The sequence below is a fragment of the Vanellus vanellus genome (genome assembly GCF_965231255.1).
Source record: "Vanellus vanellus genome assembly, chromosome: 4".
Lineage (NCBI taxonomy): Eukaryota > Metazoa > Chordata > Aves > Charadriiformes > Charadriidae > Vanellus > Vanellus vanellus.
Window position 1 is genome coordinate 8450871 of NC_138909.1, and position 22172 is coordinate 8473042.

A 22172-nucleotide genomic window follows, 5' to 3' on the forward strand; every position below is an offset into this window, starting at 1 on the left:
AGTAGAGATTGCTTGAGACCAGAATGAGGATAACCGAGGAAAGAAGATACTCAAACAAAGAATAAAGGGGGAAATAAAAAAAAAAAAAATAAATAAAAAAAAAGAACTTCCTGCTCTGGAGGGATATAGAGAAGAATTTGCCTCTGGCTATAAATGGTGACGTTCAAATAGGTAACTGTGGTAGTTATGCTATCAGACAAAACCACCAATGTCTCATACAGATAGCAGAACTAAGCCCCAAATGTTCTGTTTAGAATACTTCTAAGGACCTAAAGGTCTTAATTACAATACACCTGAAATGCTATGCAATCCCTAGAGAAAAACTCACACCTCTTAATGGAAAAAACCTCTTCACTTTCTGGCAGCCCTCATGACATCAGCGCTAAAGTGAACAAGCACCAGCCTGTGCCACCTCTCCTTGGCAGCCATTTGTGTTCTCACACTCCCTCAGATAGAAGCGATGACATGAAGACTAAATCTGAGTTATGGGGCAATTCAGCAAGAATACCAGGCTCTTTGAAAGAAAACATGTAATGTGGCAAGTAGATCCTGATTTTTTTCAAGCCCCATCTCAAGCTCACTCGCTTTGGGTAAGTTTAATTTCAATAAATAAAAATACTGAAAACGGGGAAATTTAGTAAAGAGGTCCAAAGATCTCTCATTTAATAGTATCTTTCTAAAGCCAGCATTCAACATGTCTTCAGAAGGAAAATGGAGGATTTAAATGCTATACAAGTGTCATACTTTGTGAAAACATGTAATGCACAAGAGTGTTGCTTACTCTCGTACCTTTCAAAAGATGTCAATAATAAATGAATCTCGTGATTCACACCTCAAAATCTGCTCCAACTGCTAATAAATCTCTAAACGGCCATGACCATTCCCTATTCAAGGGAACTTTAGCAAACAGAGTGTAGAATTCTATAAAAATTCAAATAAAATATTAATTGTAAATTTAAGAAGGTTCTTGGTTAAGAGAGAACAGATGTATAGCTAAATGGAATTAGAGATCTAGTACTGCCAAAAATTCTTCACCTCTCATCCACTTCTCTACCCACATGAAAATGTATCATGTTTGGAGAAGAAAAACAACCTCCAGATATCAGATTTTTAATTTTTTTTTTTTTTTTTTTTTTTTAAACTTGGAAGGAAGGAGTGCAAGCCTGCACCTATATTATTGTTTTGGCTTGCATCAGTATCATGGTTTGCAAGTGAATCCCCTTATCATCAACACTTGCATACTTTAGTTCATTTTTTTAGAGCACTTGTGAGCTTGAGCTAGCTTCCCTTCTGAGGAAACCAAACTGGAAGACCCACTCTGGGAGCAGCACCCACATGCATGCCCGACACGACTCGTGATACAAGAATACAAACCAAAGACTTGTTCTTTGGGAGGCTTCAGACCACAAGAGCGTTGTTAAGGAAGTGTTTTCTTGGAGACAAAGCTAAACTTTTAAAATCACGTAGCAGGTAAATGCAGAGGCCTCAGCATCAATTCCTTCAATGAACTTAACCGTTCCTCTTGCACCAAATTACTCGACTGGACCCACCCCTACATGTGGAGAGCCAGCTAGGGTATGAAGCTTCCCAACTTCTGATGGCAGATCCCACAAACAACAAAAGAGTTGTCAGATCTGCTGTCTATTTATCAGAGCTTTTAAATGTAAGATTAGAGGGAGTAGCAAAGGAAGAGAAGAAAAAACAACCCCAAATCATAGAATAATTGTACCGTTTTAACTGAATACATGATTAGATGTTGCAAATTAATGTTCTACCTCTATTTCAGGAAAGTGTCCAGTTAGGACACAGGAAGCACTATAAAAAGATTGATTTCTATACACTTACTCTTTCACACAGCTTCTTTGGGAAATGGTTTAGCATAGTTTATAGATTGACTAAATCCCCACTGGAGTATTAAGGCTGTTTTAAGGTGCAAGTAACGTTTCTGTCCTAGCAAAATGAAAATAAAATACATACATATGTATTTAACTTTCACGTTATTTGGCTGTCCTATGGCTTCATGACAGTTGTAGACCACATGAACCACATCAAATCTTGGTCCTTTGCGGAATACATAGCAATGAAGTGGAAACTTGTTTTCTTTTCTTCTGATCATATAGCCAGCATTTGTCGTCTTACAAAAGTAAACTTTTTTAATCACTAAATACCATTTTCAAGAGTCATTTCAGTACTTGAGAGTTTATGCGATAGCACTAATGACTTTAGTTAGAATTTCCCACAAGTGATTCAAACACAATTTACCCTTAAGAAACCAAAGGGGAAAAACAGTAATTAAATGTCAAGCACCAGAAATAAATATTTGCTGAAGTCAAGGAAAAGCAATTCCATGGTAACAAAATTTATTACATAAAAAGGTCAATGAAGGCTTCAATGATACCCTTGTTTGAAAAAAAATTTTCTCCTAACATAAAGCCACCAGATTAAGTAGAATTCTCTCAGAGTAATTCATTGTTTAAACTACATCAGGATCAAAATCTGGTAAAAGTCACACGAGAATTACATTAAATCTTGGTCCCACGCTAGTGACACACAAAGCAGACAGCTAATCACACACCTTTTTCCCAGTGATTTCAGTTCTAGTCTTTCCCCAGAAGGATCACAATTTCAGCCGGAAGCTGCGTCTGAATCTATAATCAAGATTACTAGACTGTAGCTAAAAGCTGGAAATACAAAATGCGTGGAAGTAATCTCTCAGAGGTTTTCCAAGAGCACACACCCAGTATTTTAATTTTAAGAAATAATAAAAGGCAAAAGCTGACATCTCCACTATCCTCCAATTCCAATAGCCTTCTCAAGGTATCTGAGCAGAACGTGCCTATGTAAGGCTCCAAGCAGTGGTAAAACTCCCAGTAACATTGCCATTGCTTTCTAGAGCCTATGAGTATCCCATTTATGGACTTCATTCCCTTCTACAGATATCGAGACTATCTAGAACGAGCTTAGTTATAGCATTCCAGTGGCAGAGATATTAAAACTTTCAAAACTTAAGCCAAAAGCCAACTGGCAGAGAAACTTTAAATGAAAACATTTACCCCACATCACAATCCAAAAAAACGAACACAGTGCACTCCTTGAAACATTATTTTAGATCAAATCTATGATAAACTAGGACTTAAGGAGATTTGTTCATAGCATGCTTATGTATAATATCCTAAATCTTATTTAGTCCAGAACCTGAAACTTTCACTAAAATACCCATTTTTTCCTGTGGTACTTCTTTTGGTTTAATTCCCAAGATTCTTGCTGCTGTATATGTTTTTGCTGTTACCTTTCAGACATGAACACTTTTATCATGATTTAAGGGTGATTCCCCCTCTCTTTTTTTTTTTTTCCCACCTACAATTTCAGGTTAAAGTTCTAGCTGTTTCACCCTCTTGTCACTGAGCACACATTTACAGACACCCAGATCCTTTAAAGACAACTGGACGGTTTGTACATTAGCATAAAAACATATGAAACCAAGGCCAGCCTTCATGCTCTTTGAAACATATATTCTAAAATCCAGTGTTTTTAACAACAAAATTTATCACTCAAAAAAACCCCATTGAATAATATCACAGACACTTAAATTCCAATGTTGCTATGTAGAGGAAATTTTCAGTGTTTTATTATTTCCAGTCACAGAAAACCTACATTTTAATTCCAAGCTGACTAAGAACCCAAAACAAACTCAGACTAGTAATAAGCCTTTTTCTCTTAGCCAACAATATCTTAACCAAACTTTCCATTTCCTTTGTTTACAAAGTTCCTCCTAACTCCCATGTTACATTCAGCACAGATTCTGAGAGCACCATTCATCTAGGAAGTCACTGCTAAATGGGGCAGAAAAGTGTTATGATGTGCAACAGCTCTGTCACTGACCATGGGTCCCCGTGGCTTTCTTCTGTATTGTATGCACACAAGTGACACAATTGATTTTGAAGAGATACCGGTTTGCAAACCCACCTCATTTTGACCTTTTCTTTGTTGGTTTTCTCTGCAAACACCTACGTTTTGTCCTCATTCAGGCATGCTAGAAAATAGTCTTAAAAAACAATAATGCAAAAGACCATGTGTTTGTGAAAAGCGCTAGAACACTGAAAATGCCGAAAGACAACAAGAGTTTATCCCCAGAGAAGGTTCCGCAGTAAAGCCTCAACTGCCAATAAATCTCAGTCCTTATCTGAAGGAGCTGCCCTGGAGGCACAAGTGGATAGTTGTCTCTATGCCCGTTCATTCCTTGTTAAAGCTGCCAATTTTGCCTCTTTACACAAAGGATCACGAATCCGGTATTTGCTAAGGTTTTTTTAATTCAGCTATGCAGCTCAGCTATGCAAAGCAGCAGAAAAATTCAACACACATTCCAGATTAAAAGTGCAAAACCAAAACCTAAATCCAAACCAGTTTCTTTTTACAGAGTACAGGCCCTGTGGGATGTATTTTTATTCTTACCACTCCAAACAATATGCACTGCAAGGTATCCACTGGTCATCACTGGGGAGGTTCCTGCTCTCTCCCAGCCTGTGGAACTGCTACCTAGGGAACACCATCACCACTATTAAAGCCGTCTGTATCGAGTCTTAGGACAATTACAGAGGTAAATCACATAGCCTGGACCTGCTAGCATGCCTTTTACACAGAAGTCAAATCTACCTACTTGTAACGGGCACAAACCATTAAAAAGTGAAACAAATTCCACATAATGATTTGGCTTCTTGTGCGCTGCCGCAGACGTAACAGATTTCAAGTATAATACTTGCTGTTTGGAAGATTATTTTTTTTTTTAATTGCCAAAATGCTACCATCTGTTCTAGGTTTACTGAGAAAGACGTGAAAGAGCTGTTGCAGCCAGAAATACCAGTGAGAAATCACAGGGAAAAATTAGAATTGTATATCTGAAACTTTTCCAACCCACCCTAGCTTTCATCCCCTGGTCTCTATGTCCAAACATTGGTGCCACGTCCAAAGATGACACTCTTTGTGAAATTTTGCCTCAAGTTTCTTCTCGGTGCAAGGAAGCACTGCTTCTCCCATGGTCTACAGGGCTTCTTGCAGGTTTGAAACCCACTGCAAGAAATTTTGGGGTTTTGGGAAATGATTAGAAATTGAAAGCTGGAAGGAAGAAAAAAAAAAATAAAAAATCACCCCATATCCCTGGCTTGGTCACACAACTAAGAGTCCTAAAAGCTTTAAAGAAAATCAAGGTCATGAACTGGGATCCTTTTAGGAAGGACTAACAGCACATCCTTTTTAACTCACCATCAGCCTAAACTTAAAATACTCCAGCCATCCCTACAGAAAACAGAACTGAAGTTCATCAACTTCATGTGAAAGAGAAACGGAAAAGCTGTGGGTGTCCCAGGGAAGCAGTGCCTCTCCAAGCTTAGAAACACTTCTTTGTCACACTTTGACCCGCTGCATCCTATTTTGGAGCTATGGCACAAGGTACAATCTAACTCTGAGTGGGAGAAGGATATAAATGTGGTTATAAAAGTCAGACAGGATGAGACCTAAGTGAGGGGACAGAGTATGCCACAGCTGAATACAACTGCGTGCTTGCACTTTGAATCGCTGAGGCTGGTAGTTGTCAAAAATGAGATACCGAACTAGATGGAATTAGCCTGCCATCGTGGCACTCCTGACTTTCTTATATTTCTAAAAGGAAATGCATGTTGCATTTCTTTCTATAAATCCTAAATGCTATTTCAAATATTAGGCCTTCCCCTGTAGATAAGAGAGTAAGTGTTAAAAACTGTAGCTGTCTCTAAATAAAAAGCTAAAAATTGAAGGAAATATCTTTGCCAAAATATAATAGCGACCTCTGAACCCTTTCTTTAATTTCATATCTGGCTTCTGTTTAATCAAAACAATCTCTTCCCTCCATTAAAAGCCACTTTGGCTTAGATCTCCAGAAAATGCAAAGCACAAGGTCCAAGCTGGAGCTGTTACTTGAAAAAAGTGCCATTTCATGAACATAGGGGCTCCATTGTCACCACAGTATGGCATTCGTCAGATTAAATTTCATTAATCTGTGAGGTAATAAAACCCTACATGCTGCCTTTTGCTCAGGAATTAAGAGTCATCATGCCAAACCATAGAGCGTTTTCTGTCTTTCAAAAAGCAGTAACCTAGCAGCATGATTTTCTCTTTGCTATAAGCAACAAACTAATTGGGTTTATGGCTCTAACTACAGCTTATTTCCAAAGTTTTTTCACAAAGGCACAGATTTTTCTAGAGGTATTGGTTAGTGATGCTTTAGAGATGGATTAACAAGTAATGACTCACCAAAAGCAAGATGTAAGGTGGTGTTTTAATTCCTTCCACATGGGCAATACTGGCCCCCAGAGCAGGACTCCGTGGTTCTGTCTATGGGATCAGTTTGTTCCCATTTTTCACAGGTGTTTTGGTGGGCTGGAGGGGGAAACCTTTAAAGCCCACACAGGAAGAGAGAGGAAAGCGTGTACGTGGTGCCAACTGCCAACATCCAGAAACAGGTGGGCACTGCCAACATCCAGAAACACCTCAGGTTTCATTCGCGCTGCTTGGTGTTGCTGAGGTTTCAGAGCTTCACGCCTGAGCTAACCAGAGAGACATGGAGTTCTCTTAATTAAAGCCTAGAAAAAAGAAAAAGCATTACTATAGTGTACAATTTTACCTTCAGAGAATTGCCGTATTTTCATATCTTTTTCATACCAGATTTTCATGCTTTTGTTTAGGGTTACAGCGAATAAATGTTTCTGACATTTCACCCTGAACAAAATTCCCTGTATTTTTAAAGGATATCATTAAGAAACTTATCCCGGGATCTGCACTGTGCAAGCGAGAAGCTTCAATTTAGCTTCACTAAAATTCAGAGGTTTAGTGAAGTTCCCTGAAGCAGCTGCAGCCTGCCCCTGCTTTGTAAGCTGAAGGACCTATAATTTGTACTTGAAATATTTCACTCCTTATGGCTGCACTCACTCTAGAATGTCAAAATACATCTTTTTTAATGAAAACTCCAATGGTGGAGCACTGAGCTGAGTTACACTGTAGCTTAAGGCTACATTAATCCTTTGCTTTGGTAGGATCAGTAACCAAAACTAAATATTAAACACTGTGCATGAAAAATAATTGTCCATTTCAGGAGTCATTCTTACAGCCCAAGGCAATAATTCAACATATTTGTATTCTGCTCTAGAATTCCTTGTTCTGATTCAGTTTTGCTTTCTTTTATTCCATCCACAGAGCAAAATTCCATGTGGATGTACTCTGCTCTTTCTTGAGGGAAGCAAATACATTTTTAATTAATTTAGCAAATTATACACATTGCTGAGGCAGAAATAACCTCTGTACTTATACCAATTTCAGTAGCCCTTTCACGGCAGCTGTTAACACTTCTTCTCACTTCCAGAAACTTCCGGATGGCGACTTGGAACAGAGTCTTTCCATTTCACAGCAAGATAAGCAGTTCTAATTCTTTCTCTCTTGGAGCAAGACAACAGTATTTTTGCCCGGGGAAAAAAAAAAAAAAAAAAAGAAGAAAAAAAAAAAGACAAATATCAAAATTATGACATGAAACACTCTTAACTGAAAACCAATACATTCCTTTTCTAAACCAAGGAAGAAAATTAGGTTGAATGAGAGCCCACAAAGTAAAAGGAAACAGACAAAACCATGGGAGAAATTCAGGGTGGAGAAGAAGCAAGAGTGTGCGTAAGCACCAGGAGCTGAGGGAATCAATAAGAAGGTTATGATCCTGAGGGAGAGATACAAGTCTATACAAATCATATGCCATAATTCAACTCTACCTCCAGATGGACAGAAATGAAAGACAGGAAGATATCAAAGTGGAAAGAGGAGGCGGAGAAAGAGAAAGAGAACCACAGAGATTATTTTACTTTAAACATCGTATAGTTTATTAGAAAAAATAAATGATAGTCTGCAGCTTAAGAATTGTCAGCTGCAAAGTTCATCTGTTATGGCTCAGCTTTGCCCTTGTGTATTTTAGCAATTTTAATTAAAAACTTACATAATTCTAAGTAATTTTTGCTAATATGTTTCTGCTCCAATTTCAGGCAATGAAACATGGTCTTACTCAGACCTCTAAAACAATCAGTAAGTTCCATAAAGTGCGTGCTGTCAAAAGGCCAAAGCCATAAAACTCACGATTCTCTTATACAATGTGAACAGAGTCTTAGAAAATATACTGTAGGGAATAATCCTGTGCTGGCAAGGAGATAGACAAGATGACTTAACGGGCCTTTTCTATCAATTTCTCTGATGTTATCAGTGCAGTACTTGACCTTTTCTCATTCATCACGTCTGCTGCCACATGGGTAGTTTTTAGAGCTTTCATTGTTTTTAAGTATCCGAGGAGGTAGAAGACGGCTGTATCGTTAGACCATCTGACCTTACCCCTTCCATGCTTACAAAATTAAAAATGAAAATTAATTTGCAGATCATCTACATCTCCATGCTCAAGCGTATAGGACTTGACTCACCTCTAAAAAAGGCTGCAAGAAGCTGTGGCAAAATTGTTCCCCTATCCCATTTGACACAGGTGTTTTGAGCTGAAGAGCCACAGCAAACCAAGCTGGTTGCTCCTGTGCAAAGGAAAACAGAACGTGTTGATAGAACATGGCACACATAAGGGTTAGAGGATGCTTCTCCTCTCCAGTTCATTGAATTCTTTCACATGTTCATGCAAAGTCAGGAGGATACTTTCTCAAAAATATTAGTCCTGTACAATTCTAACATCTATAAACAATTTCTCATTTATTGTATTTGCTATATTTAGACTTTTCTGTGGATGCATACCTCTGCTGTTGCCTGAACATCTGCAGGAAGTGAAAGATGAACATGAGTACAGATACTCATGGGACAGTTCTCATCAAAGGGGTTCACGTGGCTGTCTTGACTTCTCACTTGCTTCTGTCACACTGAATCAGCAGAGAATGCGACTTCCAGCAGGCATGAACCACAGACCAGAAATACCAAATAGCTGAACAGATTTATTCCTGGTGGAATTTGTTCAGGTGGAAACGTTTCACTGTGGAGATCATGTTCACCTGTCCATAGCACATAGCTAGACTAAGCCCAACGTAATGAAACACACAAGTCTGTTCACTGTGATCAAAAAATGGAGCAAAGAAAAAAATTTGCCAAATGATCATCTTTGATAGTTCACCTAGAGCCATAACCACTCATTTCTCCATTCTCTTTGGAATTGTCTCCTTCCATTAAGATAAATTTTCCCTAATAGCCTCTAGCATGAAATTATTTTGCCCTCACATTCTGTGATTCAACTCCCCCACATCCTGAAAGGAAAACAGCTGTCTACGCCCAAAGTGCTTTACTGATGCAGCAGAACTACTGTAAGCAAGTCTGAAATTCTTGTTGTTGTTTTATTTGGAGACCTAGAGAAGATCATGGAGTAAAGCATCCTCAACTTGAGCCTTCAGGGGCACAATATTGATTCCTTCTAACCACGAGTCACAAAACATCTGACGTGTGCAGTTCTTGGTGGATCAGCTGCCTTGCCAAGTAAGCAAAGAGGAGATTAAATTAAATAATAGAAGTCAAAATATGAAATTGAGGATATGAAATATCCTCCACCGTTCCAGGATCTTTTTCCTCACTGGTTGCAAGTGAAGGCAGAAAGATGATCCCCCCACAGACTGCACTTTGAGGGCTGGGTATGCAGCTGGCAGGTACTCAAGCCTATATTTACAAGCTCAAAAGGGTCTGGGGGAACTGAGATGAGGGGGAAAGGGAGGGTTGGTGGCTATTTGGGGCCACAAAATGACTTTGTAATCTAGAAAGAGGGTTTCTTCCCCTGGGGAAATGGGTGGTGAGGGGAGAGGGATGGAGGAAGGGAAAGGTTTTACAGTTCCTTCAAAGTAGCTAAAAAAATTAAACAAACAAAGTTAAAAGATGTGAAACCTAAAGACAAGAAATCTTTTAAAAAACTTAGTTCTGATAGTCTCTCCCTCAGCAGCGCATGGACAAGCTCTGTCACTGCAAACATAAAGACGAGGTGAACAGAAAGGACGGGATTAAAATGGTTTTCCCCCTTGGAAAATATATCTGCTCAGTATGCATTTTGAGCATGTCCACCACAGTTTTATTGAGGGTGCCAAAGTGGTCTGACAGTTAACTAATTAGAACAAAAATTATCCTACACTGAAGAGCATCTTCTAAGACCTGATAAATCCCTAGCAAATATGTTAATTAAGAAGGACTAGGCCAACTGAAAGTGAGGATGGTATTTCACTTCTCAATATATTGCTAGGGTAGGAATTTTTCTTTGTAACTGAAGTTTACGGTAGATGCCTTATGTGATATATTAAAAACCATACTTTATTTCCTGCCTCTATTAAAGATTATTCCTCCGACAATACCATTTTTTCACTTATTTAACCTCCTTTTTGGAAAGTTACTTAAAGTGCATGAAGATTACTTAAAATATGGTTCGGTAGATATCTCTCTCATAACTGTTACTATATTTCCCCAAGAGACAGAGAGGGGAATGTTAAACTTAATGTAGTATACTGTATGGCAAAATGAACAGCATAATAATTAAGAAAGCCTTTACATTGTAAGAGAATCTTAAAATGGTCTCAAAGGGACTGGAAGAATGCCAGAAACCCTTCTAGTGAACAAGGTTGCCTTTAATAAAAAGTTGCTTAAAATTTGCCAAATTTGTCATAAGCCCATTCCTGCTTCTTTTAAACCAAATGAGAATTAAAACCTGGGAAAGAAATATTATATTTAGGAGCAGAGAATCAGAACAGCATTTAAACATGAGAAATATGTTACAGTTACCTGATTGCCAGGCAGATCTGCATATACCAGTGGCCTTTATTCCCAGCTTAACGTCTTTTGGAACCATTTGCTCCACTTCCCTTTGTTTGATTTCTCATCTGTAAATAACATCACTGAATTATTCTACCTTCTTGACAGGGCGTTGTTAAGATTAATTAGTTAATGTCTGGGAATTATTAGAAAGATAAAAAGCATTATAAAAGCACCAGCTAGCATCTGAGAGCTACAGGAAGGCAAGGGACCCTTGATAACATTGATCCAGGAATGAGAATAGCTATATTATAAAAACCACTATGTTGGAATTTAAAGCAAAAGAATGAGCAAGAACAGAGGAGGGAAGCCCTGCAAAGGATCGATTCTTAGCTTACAGAGACTCTGGATGTTGGCTTGCATTCTCATTAAAGCTAGAAGAATCAGAAGTTCTGCCAAATACATAATGTAACATAAAAAGTATTTTAAAATAGAAGTCTTCCTTTCCACAAAATGCATTTTCCAAACCTCTTATTGTGCTCTTCTCACTCACTCATTACAGCTCTCTGTCCTGCTTGCTTGTGAAAATGTACTCTCACTGGTTTTCTTTTTACCTTTCTTCTTAGTCTGGCCATCACAATTCATGCTTGTCTCTCTCTTGTATTACTGTGTCCCACATCAAGATTAAATCCAGATGAGATTGCCTGCCAAAACAGAAACAAATTCCTTCATGGATTGGACCTGTCTGCCCAGAGATGTAATGGGATTGAAAACAATAATCCTATAATTTCACTATTGCTCTAGAAAATACACTCCTTCCCATTAAGATTTTATTTTTCGTCTTCAACCTGGAGTTCAAAAGATGGGAATTTCATGCTCTGGAGGGGAGACAATCTCAAAGATAAAGATGCCTGAGGGGCAGTTTTCCCTAACATGAGAGACAAAAGAAAAGAACAGCCAAGAACCATCATCTTCCACTTTTTCACCGCAGCCTCAGTCTAATTGACTGAAACACAGAAACATCCAATACCCTCAGATTGCATATCCTTTTAGTAATTAGTAGGCAGAAAGATACATTTCGGGACAATGAAGAAAAGGAGAGCTAGAAAATGATCTCATAAAAATCAGCCAGTGTATTTGGAAGTTTTGCCACCTCATCAAGGAAGAGGGGTTATGGGTATTCCATGTAAAGAAATGAAAAAGCAGTAGGGAAATTCTGGGAAATTTGTCCCAGAAATGCTCTAAACTAGGCACATTGTATCAGGTTTTTTTTTCTTTGTACTAATGCCACAAGGAGAAAACAGCTGGCCTTCATGGCCACATACTCAGATTTCCAACAGCAAATAGGCACTGGTAAATGAAAAGCATCTTTTGCACAACTTGATTGTGAAAAACTTTGAAGAGGTATCCTTTGATTTTTTTTCCACTAGTGTAAGAGTACAATCAAAAATAGAGTACTCCTGTCTACACATGTAGGTGAAGCAGACTTTAAAGGCACTTAAAATATACAGCATTTATTGTATACTGGTAACCAATTAAACAAAACTTAGCGTATTGCTAAATTCAGAACTTTATCAATGTCTAAATATATTATTATAATGGGATACTTTTGCCAGAAAGATGTACAATCTGACAAAAACTAGACTTCTTTAAAAAGACTTAGTTTCCTTGAGCTCATTGGCATCCGTTATGCTCCTATCCCCCACCTTTTTTCCCTTTTCTAAAAGCACCCCACAGTTCTTGTCAACCTTTGCCAGGCTTTACGTGATGTGTACTTAACCAGGCTATGGTCCACCAAATCACCATGTCTGCTTCCTTTAAATACTGTTAAATTCAATTGGCGTAATTTCTGCAGACTTCTCTATGTTCCTAGATTTGTAACAAATACCCGCCTATCGAAGGCTGAAAGAATTCAAAACATCTTGCGATGACACGTGCCTCAGGGTTGCCCTTAAAAAGGCTGGACTGTACTATGCAATTTGACCAGCTTCTGCACTGGCATCAAACACACACCTGCATCATGTTCTCGGTGGGAAGTGGCCGATTCAGGGCCTTCCTAAAGACAGAGCAGAAATTCACCGCATGTTTTTCTTTTTCATAGCAGCTAATTTTATTTGTCCCATTTAGTAGTCAGCCACTGCCATTTCTCCCTTGAATGAAAGGCCTCACTGGATGCGATCTTTTGCTTGGGTTAATCAGCCCAGCTTCACTGAATGAAAAGAGAACGTAGCTCTTCTCATTCAGAAAAGACAAGTAATTCCACCTCCTAAGCAAACCAATAGTGCTCGCTAGGAGTCCTTTCAGCACGAGCTTTAAAGCAAATCAATATACTGACAAGTGTAGCACGAAACAACATATTCTGGGAAAAACATGTGCTCATTTGTACAGATAGATGTACTAGATGTAGCTACAGGGATGTTCGGTTGTTTTCCCATGGGTATATCTGTGGTAGAAGTAAAGAAAGAGCTGGGATCTTCAAGGAGAAAGCAACAAACATGACCAAGCGACAGCCTTCCAGCATTAGATCCAGAGGCACAATTATCCCAGAGGAGAAAAATCTGGAATTCATAAAAAGCATTAGCTACCAAATATGTGACCACAGAAATTGCCAACACCAACTATTTGACCGCAGCATCCAGGATACATTAACCACAGCCGTTCCCAATTTAAAGCCAGAAATATTAACGTAATATATCTAAAATAGTCCAATATATCACATGGCAAATCCCAGCAAGGAAAGGACTGCTTTGCTTGCCTTCTGCCACCTGGGAGCGGGCGGGCTGGGTAAGGCGCCGGCCGCCAGCGCATTCCTGGGGACTGGCAGCACGGGCTGTCTCGCTGGGGCTGAGCTCCGGCCAGCTGGCAAGAACTGCAGCCCACTTTCTGCTTCCCCCTCTTCCGAGTTCCTTTAGCTTTTTAGGAAATTATTCTCAAGTCCTTCCCTCTGCCCAGATTAGTCCTTTGGCATTCAGGAAAAAAAAAAAATATATACCAGAAGGAATATAAAAGGATTGTTCTTATGACATGGCATTTTTAAACATTTACAGCAAGAGATTGAGAAATCTGCCTTTGCAGAACAATCAGACACCAGATGTCAAAATCAATTTAATTTTATATAATGGCACAAACCTATATCCTTTTAAATTCCATAGAGTAGCATATTGAGCTTGTGGAGTCTCCCACTCTGGAGACATTCAAAACCCACCTGGACGCCATCCTGTGCAACCTGCTGTAGGTGACCCTGCTCTGGCGGGGGGGTTGGACTAGATGATCTCCAGAGGTCCCTTCCAACTCTGACCAGTCTGTGATTCTGTGACATTTAGGCCTGTTATCTCATTGCTTTTAAACATACATGCATTTTTTAATAAAATGGAAAAGAACCACCTGCATTGGGCCAACCATCTTCAACTACAGGCAACCACGTAAGAGCCCAGAGACAACCGATCACCTACTCACTCCCCACCTCCTCCTCTGGCTTCCTCCCCTCAATACGCACGAGAGGCCCAAGACAGGAGGACACAGCATGCACAATAGATGAAATATGTGAAATACCAACATCAAGTCTCATGTGAGGATAAAATCCAATGAGGAAGAACAAGCACTTGAGGGTTGAGCTAGTCTGGGTGCAAAATTCAGCTTTCAAAGGGCACCTGCTAGAGTTGCTGATCCATCTTACTAATCAGGGAATAACCCAAGCCAAGGAATTGCCACCAGGCTGTCAGGACAGTCCCAGCACCCCTCTTCTCCCAAGGCCTTCAGGCTACCATTTGGGGCATCGCACTCCCAAGCTTTTCTACTGGGCTCCAGCATTAGTATGCGCTGGAGGAAGCAGATGAAACATGCAGTGAGCACTATCAGAATGGCTCAGTTTTAATCCTTGGTTAAAGGGAATTAATTCTCATATATGAATCTTTATACTGGAGTACAGGCAAAACAGATTTATTTTTTGTTTTAGTAAAGCAAGTCTTCCTGCTTAGCAGCTGCAGATAAATTATTCCAGCTGAGAAAGTCCAAGAGGTGAGACAAGCTTTGCTGATCACAGTTCAATACCTATGAATAAGGCCAGTCTTGTCTCCACTACCTTGTGGCAATTTAATTTCCCCAAAATACCTATCTGCCCATGCAGTTTAACCGCATGTATAAGAATATCTGCAAAAGCAAAACTCACTGACTCCCAATGCATTTGCAGGAGCCACCTTTGGCATTCTCCTATTTTCCAGCTATGCAGTGAATCAGTTGCTTTCATATTCCTGTCTTGATGGGCAAAACAGGTTTCTTTTTAAGACATGGTAGTTCAATTTAGTTTAAATAAAATACCTGAAAAACACCATTAGGATGCTAACACACAAGTATCTCCCTTTACTGGCTGCCACCATTAAACTGGATAAACAAGTACCTGGTTTTTAATACAGTCCTATTGAAAACTGAAAATACAGAATCACTTTTTATGGTGATGCAGGGATGAGATACATACTGATTCTTTAGCCCCATTATCAGTAGTGAGTGAGTAGTTTATTTGTGTAACATATGTTACCTTCTTTCTCTTCAACAGCCGCTTGTCAGTGGCCTCATCTGAGAAGAGCCTCACGGGAGACTGTCAGAAGGTGCCTGACAGTAGCGTATATTGAAGCAATTGAGATTTGGGGGAAGGCTTTAGTTCATTCAGGCAGAGGAAGCTGATTGTGAAATCGCAACACAGGAATCTGGGGAGAAATGCACTCGATCAAAAAAAAAAAAAAAAAAAAGAAAAAAATGTGAAAGCCATTCATGTTTCAACAGAGTACAGTAAGAAGGTCATAACACAGAACTATGTGCTGCCAGCATAAGCCTGCAGAGACAGGCACGTAACAACCGCCACTGGTAACAAACCAGGCATCACAACTGGGATCAAAACACTCCAGTAGACACTATTAAATGACCCAGAGCTAACCCCTTGACGAGGCACATGGAACTTGCCGTGCAAAATAAGCTGGTTTCTGGAAGAGGGATGGTCCTCTGCCATTACAGACTTTATTAAAAATCAAAAATGCTCTAAGAAAAATCAAATTATGTAAAAAGACATACAGATTTCAAAGTCAGAATTATAAAAAATACACTGTAGACAACATCATGAACTACAGAAATGCTCAAAATTTGGAGAAAACGATGCAAGAACTACCAAGTGCTTCGCCACTTGGCTACAAAGTTAGTGAGGGCCAGCTAAACATGCACAGAGTTGACAAATGTGACAATACCAACCGTTATCTCAAAACAATTATTCAGAGAAGAAAGGATCTCAGAGAAAGATTAATGAACTAGCAGTTAGAAAACAATACAGTTGAGTTTTCCTTTGTATATCGGAAACAAGCGTAGGAGACAACATGATGGTATAAAAAAGAAAATGCTCTTACTTCTCTAAGAAAAATCACAAGCAGTAGAACATGAATGGGTAAAGACTCGGGACTCCTGTTAAGGAAGAATATGCGTATCAATCAACAAGAAATTGAGAAGATGTAATATGTAACCATCTCAAGGACAGAAGTAGCAACTGCAGCACTGAAACAGGTGGTACCTCTTATCGACAGGACAAACTGACTGGAAAAGAGGGACAGCAAAGCAAGTCAGGACGAAGCTGGGTACTTTTGCAAGGCCTCGGGAAATCCCTGGAATGCAAAATGCAGTTCAGAAAGTCTTCCCTGTTTGTATCAGAATGATGCTGATCTTAAGAAAAAGGTAGGCACATTATCCTGAGAATCCCATAGTGAGCAGAGGTCTCAACAAAATGGGTGTATTTGCAGGTCACTGTCACAGAAAACCAGGCATTTTGCTTCTAAAAAGGCACAGAAGAATCAAATAAAAAATGTACGAGAAATTATATTTCCTAACATGGAAACATCTTCAAGGTAAGATTGATGCAGAATTATTCTATAAAATTAACACATCTGTAAGTTTTTATTGCAAAAAATCAAAACTTGTCATCATGTCCTTCAGAAAAGCTCTTTCCCCGACTGCCGCTTGGGTTCTATAGAACTTCCACGTGGCTCCCCCAGGAAATACAACAGTTTCAGAGGGAAATAATTTCTACAAAGAACCCACTTAGGATTCGAGAGAAAACAATGCAATGGTACAAATAAATGTTGTATCAACACTCTGAGTCCCTGCTCCTTCCAACATCACCTTCCTTCGAGCTCCCTTTCTTCTCCCTTACCACTGCAACACTTCTCCCTTATGCTTACAACCAATTCTGGGCTAAAGTGAAAAATCCCCATCACCAGGATTGCTCAAAAGTAAGTCATGAAAGTGAATGCAGCAAAAGGAAAGAGGCTGGGAATAACAAACCTGAGGAGATTACCAGTATAGCTGCTCCAGACATTCAAGGAAAGATATATATGTTCCTTGAAGCAGAAAAATGCATAGGGACTATTTGTTTTCTCCTAATCCAGATGCGAATCTAGCAAGAGTATCAGATTTGCAGTTCGGAGGAACGGCTAGGTTCTGGTAGACTGTACTAGCACTAGTCACACAGGAAAATTTTCTACAGGGCAAATAAAGGTATCGCAGTTTGTCTTGAAATTCTGCTCTTTGTTAAATACTTACAGCCAGAGAGCTGAGCATGCTTTCACTTACATGCTAGACAAAAAAACATATAGCTTAGCTGTTATAATAGAGGAGTTGGAGGAGGTGAAATTCTCTGGTACCGCTGAAGCTTAGCAGCCGTTCTAACTAACAAAGGTTAATAAAAGCAAAATGCTTCTAAATATAAAAGCTTTACATTTATTGTCTCCAAGCTGTGTGCCAGCTAACTTTATCATGCAGTCATGTAAGTATAAAATAATGATTTGCAGTTGCACCTTCTCAGATGATGAGGCAAAGGATCATGGCAAGGAACACAAGCAACTTTTGCTGAAAACAGAGACTCTACCTAATTGGCAAAGGATGAGCAAAACTTTTATAATAGAGTTGTCCAAACAAAAACTCTCAGCCTTTAAAACAATATGACAATGTAATAACTTTTCCTCTCGCAACATTCCTAGCAAAAAAAAACCCACCCAAAAACTTGATTACTGAATAATAATTAATCCCAGGATCCCACCTGATGAGAGCGCCAAAATCGCTCAAACCTTTCCTATCCAAAATTAACTGCAGATCAAGCAGTGCTGAAGTCCAGTTGTCCAGGACTTTTTATTGTTAAAACATACTGTAAGTATTGTTTAATTCTCCCACTTTCTGAATAGCTGGCTATGGCGATGGAAATCCCCCGTCATGTTTACCTATTCCTGGATCCCTGTTATTAGTCCTTGTAAATGCAAACCAGCATTATCACATTCTGAACACCTAACCAAACTTTCAGTGTCCCAGGAAAGCAACACGTATGCCACAGTCTACTGTGAAAAAATGGTCATAATAGAAAAGGCATGAGTCTATTTATTTTCCCCAGCTATTCACTTGTAACAGGAGTCCTACGGAAAAGCCATTTTGGAATATCAATTAGAAGAAAAAAGAAGGAACATTGCTGAGCTGACATTTGGTTTCTACGCAGCTGGACAGAGGAAAACATTCACCTGTGCACAGTCAAAAAATAAAGAGCATATGTGTTTCAGGATTTTTATGTTTAGAAGGGGAGTTCAAGGAGAGGTGGGCTTAGAAAGCGAGTATGTTTAAAGAATGAAAGCAAGGAAGAGCAATGGGTTTGGAACAGGAAAAATTCTCTTTTCTTAAAAGGAGGAGACGATTTCCCATAACTGCATATTACACATATTCAGACTAAGAAGTGGATTCTGCAAGGTGTTAAGTGTTCTGGCTTGGTTCCAACAAACCACTTAATCACGTACTTAACTCTAACTACATCCACAGTCCTGTAGAACATCAATTAAGCTGATATTAAAGAGACTACTTAAAAATGCTTGAAGTCACACTTTTGTAACTCCTGTTGGATTGCAGCGAATGAGCAGCCTTTAAAGCCTCCTGTTATTTGACATGTAAAAGCGAAAGCTATTGGTGTGAGAGCTGAGGGAAATTTAATTTGAAAATGGTCTGCCTTCAGAACCAGGATTCATAAAAGTTTTGTATTTCTTATTAAGAATAAAATTCCAAAAATTTTGGTCCCCCCATTCTCCTGTTACTAAGCACAACGGGGAAAAAATAATAGCTACCACTCTCTCTTCCCCCTTCTCCTCTTTTCCCAATTCTCCATTTTCCTTTTTTTTTTTTCTTTCTTTTTTTCATTCTATAATTTTGGGGTTTATTCCTCAGTTTTGAGGAATTACAAAGTAGCAAGAAGAAAAAGTGATGGGATAAAACTTTGTTAATTCTAACCTAGGAAAGAAGGAAAAAGAAAAAATGAGGGAAGCATTAAAATGTCTACACATTACATTTAAAGGTCTGAAATTAAAAAATTAAATATTTGTAGCCTGACTAAATGAAATATTTTTGCTTTAGGTGTAAAAGTGTGTGAGGTCGTAACTTTGAGTTTTTGAAGCTGTCTTTGTAATCAAAGTTGGCACTAGTTTAAAAAAAAATAGCACTCTGAAATACCGAAGGTCCAGAATAAACATCAGTAGCACAGGAATTGCAAATGCAAGTGCAACGGGGGAGCCAAGTTTATCTGACTCTCAGCCTAGAAAATCCTGCTTCCCGCTAACCAGTGCTCCTTCCTCCTAAACTGTGCTTTATATTGCGGCGAGACCGCTGGCACAGAAACCACCCCCTGAAAGTCGCTATGATGGCTCTTCAACTTTTGTTGCTACATCTAGAAGTAGTCAGGAGGTCTGCACAGCTGTGATCCCACCACACTGCACACACCATGCCAGCCAATGCTCCGGGGGCAAGAGAGTCCTCAGAATCTCCTAAACACATTCCCCACACCAGGCAAAAGGTCTGCTGGGTGTGTGTGTGAATTTTGAATGATGTGTTACTAATAATTCAGAGTCTAACAGAAAGATAAAAGAATGAGTAGAGTTGGAGGTCAGCTGGAGCTCAATAATTTAAGGAATATACCTATTGGAAGTAGAACAGAAGAAGAAAAAAATATTTTCACTCCATTCTATTTCTCAGTTTCTACTTCCAGGTATTTCTCTTCCTCAGGAGTTGTGTGCTATCAGCTGTTTTAATACGGGGCCATGCTATTTACCATGGACAATACCCTGGAGAATTCTGCGTGGCAAGCAGTGTCATGAATAAAACATCACAACAACGCAATGTGACTGGACTCAGAGCAGAGATGACTTTCTAAATGACAATGAAAGGGGAAAACATAACTCCAGTGCTTTCACAATCACAAACTGCTCCAGATGGAAAGGTCTAGCGGAGGATGGTGTGTGACTTTCCCGATGTGGAATTTAACTAGCACAGCACCTACTTCTGCCAATGCAGATTCAACCTCCCCAAGAAGCCCAGTGCTAGCCCCTGACACTGCTTGCTCCTGACATTGGATTTAGTGGACATAGAAGCCACTTTCCAGAACATGGAGCTGTGCTCCCCCAACCCCTTCTAGTATTTTTGTCAGTGTCAACATTGCTGTTGTTATTTAGGAAGCCCCTACACATCTGTGGTAAAAGCACTGGATTCAGCTTTATGCATACAAACAAAAGCAAAACCAAAAAAAAAGCAATCTAAATAAAGTTATGTGGCTCCAGAGCACAATGAATAGAGAGCATTTAATCAGAGAAGCATGAAAAAGCAAGACACTTTCGATGCAAGTAGGTATGATTAACCTAGGCTAAAATAACTTGAGCGCAACACTAAGTAGCGCAGCTTTACACGTTGGTAATACTTGAATCTTTTTCACGTACACTTGGCTTTTTAGCATATATAACCAAATGCTGTATAAACTTTCCTGAAGAAAAGGAAAAAACTTAGCTGCTTCTTCCTTAGCTGCTTCCTTCAGCTACCTATTTCCAGGAGAAATTCTGCGTCAGATGCGAAAGAAACAAGTTTTAGGGTCCTGTGTAAAACCAAAGCATTTTACATCATATTGTCTGTAAATGTTTTCCAGCTAAAGCATTCTGTCAAGAAACAATTTGAATAGACAGACCCAGCCATGTAATATGACAGAAAATGTCTGAGACTTGAATATATTTAAATTAAGTTTATGTACATTCCACTATTTTGAAACCTTTTGTTTGAAACCTATTCTTGATCGTAGCTGTGCTGTTTCCTCCTATTGGTACTAAGTTTCAAGATGAAAACATCAAATTACTACAAAACTCTGCTTCATTTTTTTGCTTATCTTTTTAATACTAAGCCCTGATGTCAGATTATTTATTACCTGTTCTTACTATTAAAAAAGTAATTAAAAATCCAACTTTCCCAATTGCAGATCAAAACTTAAAACTATAATGTGATTGCCAACTAGAAGTGTTAGATCATAGTAGGGAAGACAAGGAAGATAAAATTAGATTTTTTTCTTTACTAGTTTAAGTGAGCCCTCTGTCTCCTGGAACAAAACTTTTTTTTTTTTTTAATACTGTACAGGATTGACAAATCTGAGCTATAACGGTAGAGAAATTACAAAAGGATCTAGTATAAAATCCTAGCGTTACATTTACGGTCTTGTTAGCTCTTTTAAACTGGTGATTACATAAAAACATTTATATTGGTGCAGTGTATCAAAGCACAAGAGAATAAAACAATGTAACTTGCTTGTGTATTTCAATTCTATGCCGATTTCTGATTTTCTAATAGTTAGCTATGAAGGTGATTGTTTCCTCAAGTCCTATGTAACTTAATAAGCTTGTTCTTTGCATTGTTTTGTTTTTCTAAGATCTTCTCAATAGTCATTTCAATACAGGCAGCTGATGAAGAACAAAGTTTCAGGGGCAAGAAAAAGGAAGGCAATAACTAGCCCCGGCTATTTTCCACAGCTACACACAGCCACGATGTACATTCACTTTAGCCACCACAGAGGTACTGAAGCTTTTCAGAAGTACCTTTCATCCATCCACAAAGCCACACACACTATCATCTAAAGGACAAAACATTTGATTGCAATGGTAAAAGCCCACAGTTGTATCTTATTTATGATTATATAAACCCATCCGTTTCATAGCAGCAAGGTTAATTATCAGTGCAAAGATCTAAATCATCACGCTGCTTTCTTTTTGAAACCCATTTAGAAGTGTCGTCCCTTCTCTCGCTGCTTGGTTCTTCAGCAACATCGAGAAAAGCAAAAGCAAGGCTAGAAAAGAAAAGCAAGGCTAGAATATTTTCTGGAACATTACCCTATTTTCAAATTAGGTTACATCATTTACATGTTTAATCTCTTCCTGGCTGGAAGAGAGAGTTTACAGCTCGCTCTCAAACTATTAATACGCCATGCCCCTGCGATGCTACCTGCTCATTAGCTCACCAAAACCAAGATCCTCCACCTGGGGAACGTTCCCAACAACAGACTGGGGGGATTCGGAAGGAAGAAGCCCTCT